At 43.7% G+C, this 18,264-nt stretch overlaps 1 pseudogene; it reads right to left on the reverse strand.

Moving 5' to 3' along the window:
* Positions 1–11,386: 11,386 nt before the first annotated feature.
* On the reverse strand, positions 11,387–11,505 carry LOC134938350 (5S ribosomal RNA; annotated as a pseudogene).
* Positions 11,506–18,264: the final 6,759 nt, after the last annotated feature.

The following is an 18,264-nucleotide window of genomic DNA, read 5'->3' on the forward strand; positions in this document are numbered from 1 at the left end:
TAGAATGTAATGTGCCCCAGTATACAGTATAGAATGTAATGAGCCTCTCCCCTCCCTGTAGTATAGAATGTAATGTGCCCCCGTATACAGTATAGAATGTAATGTGCCTCTCCTCTCCCTGTAGTATAGAATGTAATGTGCCCCCCATATAGTATAGAATGTAGTGAGCCTTTCCCCTCCCTGTAGTATAGAATGTAATGTGCCCCCCATACAGTATAGAATGAAATGTGCCTCTCCCCTCCCTGTAGTATAGAATGTAATGTGCCCCCCATACAGTATAGAATGAAATGTGCCTCTCCCCTCCCTGTAGTATAGAATGCAATGTGCCCCCTATACTGTATAGAATGTATTGTGCCCCCCATACAGTATAGAATGTAATTAGCCTCTCCCCTCTCTGTAGTATAGAATGTAATGTGCTCCCCATACAGTATAGAATTAAATGTGCCTCTCCCCTCCCTGTAGTATAGAATGTAATGTGCCTCCTATACAGTATAGAATGTAATGTGCCTCTCCCCTCCCTGTAGTATAGAATGTAAAGTGCCCCCCATACAGTATAGAATGTAATGAGCCTCTCCCCTCCCTGTAGTATAGTATGTAAAGTGCCCCCCATACAGTATAGAATGTAATGACCCTCTCCCCTCCCTGTAGTATAGAATGTAATGTGCCCCCCATACAGTATAGAATGTAATGTGCCTCTCCCCTCTCTGTAGTATAGAGGCCCTCATTCCGAGTTGTTCGCTCGGTAATTTTCTTTGCATCGCAGCGATTTTCCGCTAATTGCGCATGCGCAATGTTCGCACTGCGACTGCGCCAAGTAAATTTGCTAAGAAGTTTGGTATTTTACTCACGGCATTACAAGGTTTTTCTTCGTTCTGGTGATCGTAGTGTGATTGACAGGAAGTGGGTGTTTCTGGGCGGAAACTGGCCGTTTTATGGGTGTGTGTGAAAAAACGCTGCCGTTTCTGGAAAAAACGCGGGAGTGGCTGGAGAAACGGGGGAGTGTGTGGGCGAACGCTGGGTGTGTTTGTGACGTCAAACCAGGAACGAAACTGACTGAACTGATCGCAGTGGCAGAGTAAGTATCGAGCTACTCAGAAACTGCAAAGAAATTTCTATTCGCAATTTAGAGAATCTTTCGTTCGCAATTTTGCTAAGCTAAGATTCACTCCCAGAGGGCGGCGGCTTAGCGTGTGCAATGCTGCTAAAAGCAGCTTGCGAGCGAACAACTCGGAATGAGGGCCAGAATGTAATGTGCCCCCCCATACAGTACTGCATGTAATGTGCCTCTCCCCTCCCTGTAGTATAGAATGTAATGTGCCCCCCCATACAGTATAGAATGTAATGAGTCTCTCCCCTCTCTGTAGTATAGAATGTAATGTGCCTCCTATACAGTATAGAATGTAATGTGTCCCCCATACAGTATAGAATGTAATGAGCCTCTACCCTCCCTGTAGTATAGAATGTAAAGTGCCCCCCATACAGTATAGAATGTAATGAGCCTCTCCCCTCTCTGTAGTATAGAATGTAATGTGCCTCCTATACAGTATAGAATGTAAAGTGCCCCCCATACAGTATAGAATGTAATGAGCCTCTCCCCTCCCTGTAGTATAGAATGTAAAGTGCCCCCCATACAGTATAGAATGTAATGACCCTCTCCCCTCCCTGTAGTATAGAATGTAAAGTGCCCCCCATACAGTATAGAATGTAATGAGCCTCTCCCCTCCCTGTAGTATAGTATGTAAAGTGCCCCCCATACAGTATAGAATGTAATGACCCTCTCCCCTCCCTGTAGTATAGAATGTAATGTGCCCCCCATACAGTACTGCATGTAATGTGCCTCTCCCCTCCCTGTAGTATAGAATGTAATGTGCCCCCCCATACAGTATAGAATGTAATGAGTCTCTCCCCTCTCTGTAGTATAGAATGTAATGTGCCTCCTATACAGTATAGAATGTAATGTGTCCCCCATACAGTATAGAATGTAATGAGCCTCTACCCTCCCTGTAGTATAGAATGTAAAGTGCCCCCCATACAGTATAGAATGTAATGAGCCTCTCCCCTCTCTGTAGTATAGAATGTAATGTGCCTCCTATACAGTATAGAATGTAAAGTGCCCCCCATACAGTATAGAATGTAATGAGCCTCTCCCCTCCCTGTAGTATAGAATGTAAAGTGCCCCCCATACAGTATAGAATGTAATGACCCTCTCCCCTCCCTGTAGTATAGAATGTAAAGTGCCCCCCATACAGTATAGAATGTAATGAGCCTCTCCCCTCCCTGTAGTATAGTATGTAAAGTGCCCCCCATACAGTATAGAATGTAATGACCCTCTCCCCTCCCTGTAGTATAGAATGTAATGTGCCCCCCATACAGTAACGTATGTAATGTGCCTCTCCCCTCTCTGTAGTATAGAATGTAATGTGCCCCCCATACAGTACTGCATGTATTGTGCCTCTCCCCTCCCTGTAGTATAGAATGTAATGTGCCTCCTATACAGTTTAGAATGTAATGAGTCTCTCCCCTCTCTGTAGTATAGAATGTAATGTGCCTCCTATACAGTATAGAATGTAATGAGTCTCTCCCCTCTCTGTAGTATAGAATGTAATGTGCCCCCCATACAGTGCTGCATGTAATGTGCCTCTCCCCTCCCTGTAGTATAGAATGTAATGTGCCTCTCCCCTCCCTGTAGTATAGAATGTAATGTGCCTCCTATACAGTATAGAATGTAATGAGTCTCTCCCCTCTCTGTAGTATAGAATGTAATGTGCCCCCATACAGTACTGCATGTAATGTGCCTCTCCCCTCCCTGTAGTATAGAATGTAATGTGCCTCCTATACAGTATAGAAACTTAGAAAGTAATGAGTCTCTCCCCTTTCTGTAGTATAGAATGTAATGTGCCTCCTATACAGTATAGAATGTAATGTGTTCCCCATACAGTATAGAATGTAATGTGCCTCTCCCCTCCCTGTAGTATAGAATGTAATGTGCCCCCCCATACAGTACTGCATGTAATGTGCCTCTCCCCTCCCTGTAGTATAGAATGTAATGTGTCTCCTATACAGTATAGACTGTAATGTGCCCCCCATACAGTATAGAATGTAATGAGCCTCTCCCCTCCCTGTAGTATAGAATGTAAAGTGCCCCCCATACAGTATAGAATGTAATGACCATCTCCCCTCCCTGTAGTATAGAATGTAATGTGCCCCCCATACAGTATAGAATGTAATGACCATCTCCCCTCCCTGTAGTATAGAATGTAAAGTGCCCCCCATACAGTATAGAATGTAATGACCCTCTCCCCTCCCTGTAGTATAGAATGTAAAGTGCCTCTCTGCGACATGTATTGTCTGTCCCAATTACAACAGCACCTTTGTGTGTACTGTCTGTGTAACGCATGCGCCATAGGGGGTTCTGTGGAACTACAGGCAGTATAGATCTTACAGCCTGATGGGTAGTTTGCACCTGTAAACAGCATAATAAGGAAAACACAGGGACTGGGGCACAATACAGTACATATGTGGTATCCCAGCAGAGACCTTGCTAAACAGCTGGATATCAAGCTGCAGGGGTTAACAAACCCCTCCCCCCCCCCCCCCCCCGACCTGTGACATCAACAGAAACTGGATGACCAGTGAACCTGGGGGCTGGGTGGAGGAAAACAAGAAGAGTGAAGGGGGAAGTGTGCTGTGGAGGGTTAGCTGAAAGACAAAGGAAAGAGTCCATGATGGGAATGTCACGATCCGGACTACCAGACATTATTTTTTACCCTTCAGGTGTCTTCTGAGGCTGGCTCAGCGTTCCGGGCCTAGGTCTCAGTCATGATGTTATGTCCTTACTTCATATTCCCTCCCTGTTAGCTTGCAGGTGCTGTCATAAAGAAACTCTTAAATGGAATGGCGTTTCTAGTTCATTGCGGCCTCCGCCGCCATTATTGGACTCTCAGCTTGTGAACGGCTCTGCATTACATACCCTGACAGTTGCGGCCTCTGCCGCCTGTACTGCGCTCCCAGCGTGTGGATGGATCCGTGTGACGTCTCCTGTCAGCCGCGGCCGATTGCTATGTTAAAGTACTACGGGGCTGTGCAGCACCTCTCACCCGCCGTAGCCTCTGTTGCTGGCGCAGGGGGATTGCTGTGCAGTGTTGTCATTCTCTGGGTCCTGTGGCCGCTGCCGCTGCCGCCATTGCTGGGAAAGTTCCATATAGATTAACAAGCCAGGTTTCCCTCCAAGAATCAGTATGGGCCCAGCCATGTTGGTTCTGATCATGTGATACTGTTTCTACCAATCCACAGTCCTGCTGAGCTCAACCTGATTGCTGATCCAATCCCTGCACTGCTGAGGTTATAAAGGGACTGATCTTAGACCAGGAAATCGTCAGTGCTTTGGTTGTCATCACCATATGTATCCTGTCTCTGCTCTCTGTGACTCTGTGTTCCAGGTATTCCAGCTCATGAAGTCTCCAGTTCTACAGAGACCAGCGCCAAACATCATCCTGCGGTGCTTGCCTGACTTCCTCGTATCATCAGTGTTCTCTGCGTGTGGCAGAGATTCGGCGAACACCAGCTTCCAGCATTGGGCTTCCAGGGGTGTTCAGCTACTTACCCTCATTGGTGCTTCATCATCAGTGTTCCTGATATGTCCAGTACCAAGTCATCTGTGCTTCTATTCATCGATCTCTAGCATCATTAGTTTGATTCAGCTTCATTCTCCGTTCCATCCGGATTTGCACTCCATTCACAGTTCTTCAGTTTCCGTTTCATCCGGCAAAACCAGCAGTCTACAAATACCAATCTTTCTACAGTACGCTCAGCCTACGTATTCCATCTGCTGACCAGTTCCAACTATCATCTATTCTACAGCACCTAGGTGTTGGTAAGGACTGACCATCTCCTTAAACTCCCAAGCTAGCCTTGTGCAGATACCACACCTAAGGAAACATTGCCGATGTTATTGTTCATGGAACTACTGTATGTACTGTTTTTAATCATCATTTATTTCATCTTGTGCAAACTGCCGGTGTACCACCAGAACTGTGTTTAATAAACCAACATTTATTTTATCTTTATTGTCGTGGTCACATCTTCGGGCATTTGGTGGTAGAAGTTCTCTATGTCTAGGAGTCCTATTCAGCCACCTAGATTCACCTATACACCAGCCCCTACAACTGAGGTAGCCTCACACCAACACCAGCCCTCAGTTGTGACAGTAAGGACTGACCTAATGAATCCGGCCGGAGACCAAGACCAAGCGGCTATGCCAATGCAAGAACTGGCATCCCGACTTGATCAGGAGGCTTCACAAGGCCACGTTATCCGCTGTCTCCAGGATCTTTCCTCTCGGCTGGATGGAATTCAAACGCCCCTTCGAGGTTCCGGGGCATCTGGTGTATCAATGGCAGTTCCTACAGTGGTAACCCCACCCACCATACCCACTTCTGTTCCACGTCTTCATCTACCTATTCCAGCAAAATTCGATGGGACCCCAAAAGCCTGCAGGGGATTCCTGAATCAGTGCGAAATTCATTTCTAGTTACAGCCTGTCAGTTTTCCAACTGATCGTACAAAGGTGGCCTATGTTATTTCCCTCCTTAGTGGCCCTCCACTGGATTGGGCATCACCGTTGTGGGAGAGATCTAATAAGTTGCTGTCTTCATATACAGATTTTGTGACAACATTCAGGCGTACCGTCGATGAGCCAGATTCTCCGTATTCGCCAAGGGACACGAACTGTTGGACAGTATCTAATACAGTTTCAGATATTAGCATCAGAACTGGCATGGAACGATGATGCTTTACGTGCAACCTTCTGGCATGGCTTATTTGAGCATATCAAAGATGAACTGGCTACCAGGGATTTGCCCTCTAAGTTAGATGAACTTATATCTCTAGGTACCAAAGTCGATCTACAGTTTCGAGAAAGGGCAATAGAGCGAGGAAGATCATCAATTTCTAAGTCTACTCCTCCTCCCCGTCAGCCATCTCCATCCAAGGACAAACCCATGCAGATAGGTCATTCTCGTCTATCTCCGGCAGAGCGTAGGAGACATCTCTCTGAGCATCTCTGTCTCTATTGTGCTGCACCATCTCACGTTGTTAATGCCTGTCCCAAGTGTCCGGGAAACTCCAAGTCCTAGCCCACCAGGGAGAGGATCGGCTTGGAGCAATGCATTCCTCTCCATCTTCAAGTGATTGTAATCTCCCAGTTTCACTCCAAGTGGCTCAGCATACTAGGAACATTATTGCTCTGTTAGACTCAGGAGCGGCTGAGAACTTTATGACTGAGGAATACGTCAAGCGGTGGTCTCTACCCACTGAGAGACTTTCGTCTTCCATATCTTTGACTGCTGTGGATGGCAGCAAGATTCCTGATGCAGTCATTTCCTCCAGGACTTTACCTGTTCGTTTGAAAGTAAAAGTTCTTCATTCAGAATGAATTTCCTTTTTGGTGATTCCAAAGGCCACCCATCCGGTGGTTCAGGGCCTTCCATGGCTTCGTTTACATTATCCTCTGATTGACTATAGGATGACCCATATCCTGGCATGGGGTCCTTCCTGTTCTGGGACTTGTCTTTCTAAAGTACTTCCTGTATGTTCTTCATCCTCCAAGTCTTCTGATGTTCCACCTCCTCAGTATCAAGACTATACAAATGTGTTCAGTAAAGCTTCTGCTGATGTCCTACTCCCTCATAGGGAGTGGGATTGTCCTATTGACCACATCCCAAGGAAGGTTCCACCTCAAGGCCGAACGTATCCGTTGTCTGTTCCAGAAACTAATTCCATGGAGGAGTACATTAAAGAGAATTTGGCAAAGGGTTTTATTCAATCTTCTTCTTCTCCAGCTGGCGCAGGGTTTTTCTTCGTTAAGAAGAAGGATAGTGGCCTGCGGCCATGAATTGACTATAGAGGTTTGAATGACATCACAGTAAAGAACCGGTATCCTCTACCTCTGATTACTGAACTCTTTGACCGGGTTAGCGGAGCAACCATCTTCACAAAATTAGATTTGAGTGGTGCCTATAACCTCATTCGGATACGGAAGGGTGACGAGTGGAAGACCGCCTTTAACACTCGTGACGGACATTATGAGTACCTCGTCATGCCTTTCGGACTTAGTAATGCTCCAGCTGTGTTCCAACATTTCATGAACGAGATCTTTAGAGATATTCTCTATCGTCATGTCGTGGTATACCTCGATGACATCCTCATCTTTGCCAATGATCTGGAGGAACATCATTTTTGGGTGAAGGAAGTCCTGTCCCGTCTTCGTGTCAATCATCTCTACTGCAAGTTGGAAAAATGCGTCTTTGAAGTCCAATCCATTCCGTTCCTAGGTTATATTGTATCCGGTTCCAGTCTAGAGATGGATCCAGAGAAACTCCAGGCCATTCAGGATTGGCCAATACTCTCAAGGGTGTCCAAAGATTTTTAGGATTCGCCAACTACTACAGAAAATGTATTCAAGACTTTTCCACCATTGTGGCGCCTATCACCGCCTTTACCAAGAAGGGTGCCAATCCTCTAAATGGTCTAAAGAAGCCGTGCAAGCCTTCCATCTATTAAAACAAAGTTTTACCTCAGCTCCTGTATTGAAACAGCCAGATACCAACTTGCCATTCATGCTTAAGGTGGATGCCTCCTCCGTGGGAGTGGGTGCAGTCTTGTCTCAAAGGGCCAAAGATGGTCAACTGCATCATTGTGTTTTCTTTTCTCGAAAGTTTTCTCCTGCTGAGCACAATTACGCTATTGGCGATCAAGAACTGTTGGCCACCAAGCTGGCTCTTGAAGAGTGGCGGTATTTGCTAGACGGCGCTTCCCATACCATCATGATTCTTACAGATCACAAAAATCTTCTGTATTTAAAGAATGCACAATGTCTCAACGCCGTCAAGCCAGATGGGCACTTTTTTTTTCTAGGTTCGACTTTAAACTCCAGTTCTGTCCAGGGTCACAGAATCGTACAGAGGGAAAAGGTAGCAGTTGCACTATCTCACACTAGCTCAACCTGTAGTAACCAGAGGCACTTAGCATATTCCTGGCCAGGGCTATGAGCTTACCCACCGCATCAAGGTAGCCTCTCATTGGGTAAGTCCCTAACACTAACTATAGGGGTTCAGGTCCGGGGGGCAGGACACCCCAGAGCCACCCAGCCAGACAACCCCAGGGCATCGCAGGAGTGATAAAAATATAAGGTTAAAGAGGTAGGAGCAGCTGTTGCTGCATGTGTGAATAATGTGAGGAGTAAAAGAAAATTATGTGAAGGTGTTACATATATATAAAACAAACTATAAGGGCCATGGAGTGATGAAATAGTGTTAAATTGTGATGCCCCAGGGACACCCAGCCACGGCAGGCACAGGGAGCCCCGCACCCCAGAGAATTCCCCCCATTATGGACTGCCATATTAAACAAAATGTAGGAGTCTTACCTCAGTGTGCTCATTCCAAATGTAAAGGCTAGAGTGTTGGACTATTTAAAATCAGAGGGGTGGGTGGGGCAGGGTGCTAAATTAGGGTGAAGGTGTCTCCTACCTTCAAAAATGTATGAATACATCAGTTACAGAGGGAAAAGGGCCCTAATTTGCACACCTTAATTAGGTAGTGAGGTGCTACTCTGCTTGAGACTTCGTAAAGTGTACAATGGGAAAAGGTAGCAGGTGCACTATCTCACACTAGCTCAACCTGTAGTAACCAGAGGCACTTAGCATATTCCTGGCCAGGGCTATGAGCTTACCCACCGCATCAAGGTAGCCTCTCATTGGGTAAGTCCCTAACACTAACTATAGGGGTTCAGGTCCGGGGGGCAGGACACCCCAGAGCCTCCCAGCCAGACAACCCCAGGGCATCGCAGGAGTGATAAAAATATAAGGTTAAAGAGGTAGGAGCAGCTGTTGCTGCATGTGTGAATAATGTGAGGAGTAAAAGAAAATTATGTGAAGGTGTTACATATATATAAAACAAACTATAAGGGCCATGGAGTGATGAAATAGTGTTAAATTGCGATGCCCCAGGGACACCCAGCCACGGCAGGCACAGGGAGCCCCGCACCCCAGAGAATTCCCCCCATTTTGGACTGCCATATTAAACAAAATGTAGGAGTCTTACCTCAGTGTGCTCATTCCAAATGTAAAGGCTAGAGTGTTGGACTATTTAAAATCAGAGGGGTGGGTGGGGCAGGGTGCTAAATTAGGGTGAAGGTGTCTCCTACCTTCAAAAATGTATGAATACATCAGTTACAGAGGGAAAAGGGCCCTAATCTGCACACCTTAATTAGGTAGTGAGGTGCTACTCTGCTTGAAGGCGCTTCCCATACCATCATGATTCTTACAGATCACAAAAATCTTCTGTATTTAAAGAATGCACAATGTCTCAATGCCGTCAAGCCAGATGGGCACTTTTTTTTTCTAGGTTCGACTTTAAACTCCAGTTCTGTCCAGGGTCACAGAATCGCAAGGCTGATGTCCATTCCCGCTCCTGGGAGCAAGAAAATTAGTCTGAGTCTATGGACAAGTATCCTATTATTAATCCAGTAGCATTCTCCACGGTAAGGATGGACTCTATGCCTCCACCTGGGAAAAGTTTTGTTAAGCTGGCTCTAAGGAAGAAGCTCATGTATTGGGCACATGCTTCCCGTTTTTCCGGACACGATGTAATCCAGAAAACCCTTGAATTTATCTCCAGATCATACTGGTGGCCGACCCTGAAAAAAGATGTGACGGAGTTTATTGCTTCCTGTCCAAAATGTGCCCAACACAAAGTACCTCGTCAGTCACCTGCTGGCCAACTGGTTCCTTTAACTGTTCCTCATCGTCCATGGACCCATCTGTCAATGGACTTCATAACAGATCTTCCAATGAGTAACAAGTTTAATACCATCTGGGTGGTAGTTGACCGGTTCACCAAGATGGCTCATTTCATTCCCCTCACCGGTCTTCCGTCAGCTTCCAAGTTGGCTCAACAGTTGATATTCAAGAGATTTTCAGACTACATGGCCTCCCTGAGGACATAATTTCTGACAGAGGAGTACAGTTCGTGGCCAAGTTTTGGCGAAGTCTATGTCTGGCCCTCCAAGTAAAATTGAAATTCTCCACAGCGTATCACCCCCAAACTAACGGTCAAACTGAGAGGGTGAATCAGGACTTGGAGGCCTTCCTCCGAATTTATGTATCTTCATCCCAAAATGACTGGGTTCAACTCCTTCCTTGGGCCGAGTTTTGTCATAACAACCAATATCATTCCTCATCTTCTTCTACGCCATTCTTCACTAATTATGGTCAACTTCAATATCTAGGCGATTGGAAGGGCTATGGCCTTGAGGAACGTTCCTGGACCAATGCTTCTGATGTCCATTGCTCCTTCATTGGTTCAGAATTACCATTCAAAGTTTCCGCTAAAGCCAAAGAAGTGTCCTGGGGCCACTCCTAAAGGGGAAGGGGGAAGGGGGGGTGCTGTCACGATCCGGACTACTGGACATTATTTTTTACCCTTCAGGTGTCTTCTGAGGCTGGCTCAGCGTTCCGGGCCTAGGTCTCAGTCATGATGTTATGTCCTTACTTCATATTCCCTCCCTGTTAGCTTGCAGGTGCTGTCACAAAGAAACTCTTAAATGGAATGGCGTTTCTAGTTCATTGCGGCCTCCGCTGCCATTATTGGACTCTCAGCTTGTGAACGGCTCTGCATTACATACCCTGACAGTTGCGGCCTCTGCCGCCTTTGCTGCGCTTCCAGCGTGTGGATGGATCCGTGTGACGTCTCCTGTCAGCCGCGGCCGCTTGCCGCGATTACTATGTTAAAGTACTACGGGGCTGTGCAGCACCTCTCACCCGCCGTAGCCTCTGTTGCTGGCACAGGGGGATTGCTGTGCAGTGTTGTCATTCTCTGGGTCCTGTGGCCGCTGCCGCCATTGCTGGGAAAGTTCCATATAGCTTTTAATTTGTTCTACAGACGAAAAGAATATACTCAAATATTTTAAGGAAAAAATTATGAAAAAATTAATTGATTAATTAATTAACCATATGAGAAAAAAGTAATTCATGCTGTATAAGACAGCAAAAAGGGTTAAAACAAGTATTAAATAGTATACAAATATGACGATATGATGATATGTCACTCGCCTATTGGAGGTGGGTGACAGATAGTTTGTCTGTAAACCCACTGGATTTTAGACGAGTATTACTGTAAGACATTTGTCCAAAGCGAAAATAAAGAAATTCTTGTTATCTCTATGAATGTATGACTACATATACACATGTGTTTTTCATATAAGAGATACAAGAAAAACGGCTTTTTTATTGCCGGACTCCTTTTTAGGTGGTCAGCTATACTGCGTATTCTGCAGTGTTGGCTTGCAAATAAGTTTTGCTAGTCAATGAAAGGTATGTTCCTTAATTGGACTACAGTACCCAGTATTCCCGGAAGGTCACCCTTTCTGGTACTGACCGGGCCCAATGCTGCTTGGCTTCCAAGATCAGACGAGATCGGGCAGATCCAGCATGGTATGACTGTAGAAGATATGGTAAATACCTCTCAGCATAAATAATGGCCGCTAATCTTAGCAAGCTGTGGTTCCGTTATCAGAACTGTTGGGTGAATAGTAGCCAAGTAATGGTCCTAAGGAAAGGCTCCCGTGATTTTCAAGGGAACCAAAATATGGAAAAATATGGAGAGATTGTTCATTGATGAAATCCTCCACGTAAATTGTGGTTAGAAACACATAAAAAATTACCTCGAACAAATTGAGGTGTGGTAATTAAATGCTGATATGAAAAAAATAACTTAATGTGACAAAGTTATAATAAACAAAGTTATGATAGACAATCTTGCGGAATGCCATATGTTAAGTCTTGTATAAAGATTAACATAAAATTGCTGTGTATAGCTGTCTAAGTAGCACCTTATCTCAAAATACAGTTGTTATAAATAATTTCCCGATAAAAAGTTAATTGGTATAAAGTGACTAATAATTGGTGTAACTATGCAACATTACACTAGGGATACACCACTGGGGCTACACTGCAGCTGACTGTTCAATCACATGACATGAGGTTTTGCAAGGAAAGAGGAATTATGGCAGCACTGTGTCCAAATGAAAAACAGATACAATTTGTTTTTAAATGTGCCACATGAATTGCAAGGAGCAGCTGACTTGTATCACTGCACGATGCAAGTGTTTGTGTATAGTTGTCACAGAAACTCAATGCAGACAGATATAATTGTTTGTAGATAAATCACATAGGCTGCAAAAGGCAGCTGACTTCTATTGCTGAGAAATGCAAATGTCAAGATAACACATTGCTAAGAATGCTGCAGTAAAGCTGACTCAAATTTCAACATAAGACTTATTTAAAAAAAAATTCATTCAAACCAGCAAAAGCACTGCGAGAGCAGCTGACGTTCTATTTGCCAATAAATAGCACTAATCAACCGACTCTTTTTGACAAAGTAGTCACAATTAATGAGAGCAGAGTATTTGCAAATGAAAGCTGCTCTAGTAATGAATAAGCAAAAGCTCTCCTATCAATGAAATGCCTGGGGTCAAAGATAATAATTTCCTGACTGTATTGATGGAGTTGGTGATAATAACATAATTAGACACTTAATTGTTGCACCAGTAGAATGACAGCTGATAATGTTGTTCCCTGCATTAGATAGGTGCCATGTATCTGTGCACCGTATCCAAGGGCTTAATATTTACACTCATTAATAGCTGAACAAAAATGTGTTTACCATGCAAAGGCAAAATCCCCTGCATGAGTGTAAAATAGTCAGGAAGCGTAAGGCAATTAGTATACCGGCTTGTGTGTTGCCAGGGAAACAATCCGTGCTTTTATGCACTGAGCGTGGGCAGCTTCTCCCATGTAATTGCACTTGGCACACAGGGAGAGAGCTGACCAGGAGAGCTTAAATCCGCTACAGAGAGCGGTGTAATACTTGCAGCGTGTGCTGGAAGGAGTCCGCCCGTCGGAGCCCCGTTGCCGAGGTCCCGGAAGTCGGGTGCTGGACCGGAAGTGACGCGCGTTTCGCTGGGAGGAGCTTGTTCACAGGATCGTCTGATCTGTGAGCCCTCCGTGTGTGTCTCTTAACGGACACTGCATCCAATCATCTTGCTAGTTAACTTGATTGACTTGTAAATGGACCTATGATTGACTTGATTCAAGGCCACTATTGTAATGGCACGCAGGGGTTCTAATTACTGAAGGTGCAGAGACAAAGAGAATAATAAATGTAATTACTATGGGACGCAGAGCTGGTGTGAATTAACTTAAGTTTTGCAGGGAATAATCCAATTGGAAAGGTGAACAGTAAACGGAGAATTGGTGTTGTAATTGTAATAAGATATAATTAATAAATATCAAGCTTGTTCTGTAAGAGGCAAAGTATAGTGGGGCTTCCCTCAGAAGTATAAAGAATGATAAAAAAGGGGGGAGGGTGGGCAGAAAATTAATTATTAATAGACTAATGGTTGGTGATATTAATGATTGCTGAAAACTTAATAATGAAATGATGAAATGATAATAAGCTGATGAGTTAAAAAATTGTGAAAATAAATGAAAGAATGAATGTGTAATTATAAAAATAATAACGAGAATAATGGAAAAATTGGAAAAAATAACAAAAATAGATAAAAATAAAAATAAAAATAAATGTAAATATAAAAAAAAAAAAAAAAAATAATAAATATAAAAAATTAAAAAATTAATTGAAAGAAGGATATTGCTAAGTGCTGTTGTTAAGTGATGAAAAAAAGATGTGGGATTGGAAGGAAAAAAGAAAGAAAACTATAGAAAAATATATAATTATAATGGTATATATATAGTTATAATGATACAAATTAATAGTTTTATTTTATTATGTTTGGTGTATCCGGACCGTGTGAAATTAGTGCTGCTGTGCAATGACCTGTGGAGGGGGTGAGAGGGGGGGGGGGGCGGAAAATTGGAAAAGGGGGGGGGGGAAGGGGCGGGCAGAGGAGCGGACACGGGTGGGTGGAGGGATGGGCACGATTGGACATGGTGTGAGATGTGGTTAAAGGATGGTGGTGGAAGAATGGGGGGGGCGCTTGGAAAGGGAGGAGGAAGGAGGTGAATGGGAAAGAAAAGGAGGGAAAGGGGAAGGATGGGGGAAGGGAAGGGTGAATAAGGGGAAAGAATGGGGAAAGGGGGGGAAGGGAGGCGGGGGGGGAATTAACAGTGTATGTGACTGTTGGATAAAATTATATATTTATGAAAGATTGGTGCAGAGTGAGTGGAAATGATGTGAACGAATGACTAATGAAAGAAAAACAATGTGTAGGCTATGAGCTAGGCCTGAGGTGATGTGAGTTGGTGGAAATGAAGTGTTGAAATGAGAAAAGGAGTTGAGATGTTGAAGTGTTACATTGCTGTGGACCGTGATCGGAGAATTGGGTAAAGGGGATGGGGGGAAGGAAGGAATGAATTAGGGTAAAGGAATAGAAGAGAGAAAGAAAGGGGAAAGAAAAAGAAAAATAAACAAGAAAAAGGGGAGGGGGAAAGGAAAGACTGGATTCACAATTGATTGTCAAAATAGTTACTCAAGAAAAACAGTTACTCAAGAAAAACAGTATAATTGATATATTCATTCAGACCATTGGGAGCTACTGTTCCAAGTTTAAATGTCCATTCGCTTTCCTTCTTTAACAGGGTTTTTGTTACATTGCCACCTCTGATGCCTAATTTGATCTGTTGTAGACCAAATATTTTAAGGTCCTTGGGTGAGCCTGCATGATGTTGAAGGAAGTGTTTGGCCACTGTAGTCAGTTGTTTAAATTTTTGTGAGTCTGTTTTGGCGTTTCTGACTGATCCTATATGCTCAAGAGCCCTTTGCTTGAGCATGCGAGTGGTCATGCCTACATATTTTTTATCACAGGGACAAGTGAGACAATAGACCACATTGGTGCTTTTGCAGTTGAAATAATTTGTAATTTTTATTCTGTTGTTGAATTTGTCGACTATATCTGGACTTCTAGAGATGTGGGGACAAACCTTGCATTCTCCACAGGGATAGGTCCCCGTGATGGAAGGATTTTTTATCGGTTGTGATGTATAGTGGCTTTGAACCAGCTGATCTGACAAATTGGGCGAGCGTTTCCAACTCATATCGACTGTGTTGTTTAATCTTGTCGCGAGGTCGCTATCAGAAAGTAGTATTGGCCAATGTCTTTGGATAATCCCTTTGATGTCTCTCCATTCCTCACAAAATGTACCTACGAATCTAAGAGCATTATCCTCTTTGGGGGGGGGCTTCTGATGGAATACCAGGGACTCTCTCGGAATTTCTTGAAGAGATTTTTTAGATCTTTTGATGAGTCTTGAGCTGTATCCTCGTTCTTTGAGTCTGTGGGTGAGGTCTTTACATTTCTCCTGGTAAACCTCCTTGCTTGAGCAATTTCTTTTGAGTCTAAGAAATTCCCCTTTGGGGATGTTTTGAATGGTGGGTGGAAAATGGGAACTTTGTTGATGTAAAAGGGAATTAGTGGCCGTCTTCTTTCTGTAAAGTTCTGTGGCGAGTATGTTGTCTCTTCCCTTGTAAATTCGAAGGTCCAGGAAAGAAATACTCTCCTTGCTCTGTTCGTATGTGAATCTGAGGTTGAGGGTGAGATTGTTCAGAAAAATTAGGAATTGAGAAAGTTCTTCTTGTGACCCCTCCCAAATCATGAGAATATCATCGATATATCGAGTCCAAAGGACAATGTGCTGAGTAAAAAGATCTTGGTCTTCATGAAAGACGACTTCCCGCTCCCACCAACCCAGGAAGAGGTTAGCATATGTGGGGGCACAGGCCGCCCCCATAGCTGTACCCCTTTCCTGGGTGTAGAAGAGATTGTTAAACGTAAAATAATTTTTACGTAGGGCGAAGTCTAGAAGAATTAAAAGGAATTCATGGAAGTCATCCATTCCTTTGTTCTGTAGAAAGTATCTGACTGCTTTTATACCAAGGGCATGGTCGATGCTTGTGTAAAGGGCTTCAACATCAAGGCTTACAAGGAGATGTGTGTCTTCCAAGGATATGTTCTCGATTTTCCTTAGTACATCTGTGGTATCTCGGGTGTAAGAGGGTAGATTAGTTACTAGTTCTTTCAGATGGATTTCTAAGAATGTACAGGCCTTCTCCAATAGTCCTCCATTGCCTGATACGATGGGGCGTCCTGGTGGTTTCTGTATATTTTTGTGTATCTTGGGTAACAAGTAGAAAGTTGGTACTCTGGGGTTGTGAATTTTAAGAAAATCAAACTCTGCTTGTGTTATCGTACCCTGGTGCCTGGCTTCCCCTATGATCCTCATATATTGCACAGTTAGATTTTGCGTTGGATCAAACAGACTCTTACTGTAACAGTTGGTATCATTAAGCTGTCTTTTAGCCTCTTTTTCATATAGATCTTTCGGCCATAGGACCACATTGCCCCCTTTATCCGACTGTTTGATTATTATATCTTGCCAGGATTTTATTTCTTTAAGGGCATGTCTAGCTTGAGGGGACAGATTTCCTGTAGTTCTGAACCTCCTTTTCCTTATGTACAGTTTGTCAAGATCTTTGGATACTAAATTAATAAAGGTTCTTACCTCTGGACAGGTGGTGTCATTGGGGAAAAAGGTTGATTTTTTTCTACAAATCTGTCGTTGAGTGTGAGTGTTCTTTGTTGTTGCTGAATCAAATAGTTCTTCCAGATTATTCAGTGCTTCTAATTCCTCAGGTGATTCAATCGTCGGTATGGAGGGGGTCATTTCATTCTCTTTACGATATTCTTGGTTGGCATAGAATTTTGTAAGTAAAAGTTTGCGTCCAAAGAGATTGAGGTCTGTCTGCCATTGAAATCTATCAAATTTCTTGGTTGGAGAAAAGGTGAGTCCTTTTTCTAAAACTTCTTTGTGTGTGTTTGAGAGGGTGTGAGTTGAGAGATTTATTATTTGGAGGCGATCAGATTTCAGTATTGCTTCCGATTCCTCCGTATGGGGTATCTGTTTGGAGACGGGGAGCCCCATCTTCCTCTTCCTCTTCTTTTTGCTTCTTCTGGTTTTTCTTTTCCTTGTTTCAAACGGCCCCGAGATCGGCCGGTTTGATCTAAAAAATGAGCTGATGCGGTGTGTTGAATCCTTGCAGATAAATAATTCCTCCGATCTGTGTTGGGTTCTTCTAATTCCTCTGAACTAGATAATTCAACCTCTGAGGAGGAGGGGGTCTCCTGGTAGTTCGAGGGGTTGTCTCGCCTGACGGGTCTTGTCCACTTGAATATCCTCCCTGTGTTGAAGTCTCTTTTATCCCTGGAAAATTTATTCCTCTTCCGTTCAATGATGGTGTTTTCATATATATCCAATTCTTTTTTCAACTTTTCAAAGGATGTTTGAAAATTGATATCCTGTTCCCACTTTTCCAATGTCTTGCTAGTCTTTTCGATTTCCCTGGTGCAACCTTCCAAGACCAGATTATTATGTTTAATAAGTATCTGCATTAGTTCCTGCGAGCACTTAAGTAGGGTATTCTCCCATTCTTGCCTGAGAGTATCTGTATGTAATTCAAAGGAGGGAAATAATTTAGGTCTTAGACCTCGTGGTGTGATTTTCTGTTTACAGTAATTCTCTAAGCTCGTTAAGTCCCAATTAGTTCTAGTTTGTCTCTGTAGCGTATATTTTAGCTTGATGAGATCCTCCTCCCAGGTTCGTTCTGAGTCATTAGGGGCCACCTCTGTGGGGAAGATACTGTCCAAGTCTTCAGTCCTGCGCTTTGTGTTGAGTTCGTTCTTGAGGCTAAAGCTCATGATGAAAAAAACAGGCCGATGCTGTTTAAGAAAAGGGTGTGTGTTTGGATCAATAGAGTATCTCTGTATGGATTGCTGGCTGATTATCCAAGGTATATTTAGATGCAATGTCTTTATAACCGGTTGGCTAGTTATCCGAAGCTGACTGCACACGTGAGGGTTTGAAGTATGTGAAAAAAACAATCATGCCGTGCTAGATTCCATTAACTGAGAGAGACCTCAGTGACACAAACTATACTGGGTGGGTTTTTCTTGGAGTCTGCACTGGACCAGATTGTACATTGCTTGATGGAAAAATTTGATAACAATGAAATTTCAAATTAAATTTAGACCAACATGAGGCTGCCAATTCCGCCTAAAAAGGCTTTTGGGGCAGAGCAAGGTTGGTGGTGCTCCCGGACATTATTTCAGAAAGAACTGTTAAAGGTTGTTTTGCAGAGAAGCAAAAAAAAGGGACTGTTTGATATGTCTCTCTGGGGCACACTTGATTAGAAT

The sequence above is a fragment of the Pseudophryne corroboree genome, chromosome 6, assembly GCF_028390025.1.
Source record: "Pseudophryne corroboree isolate aPseCor3 chromosome 6, aPseCor3.hap2, whole genome shotgun sequence".
NCBI lineage: Eukaryota > Metazoa > Chordata > Amphibia > Anura > Myobatrachidae > Pseudophryne > Pseudophryne corroboree.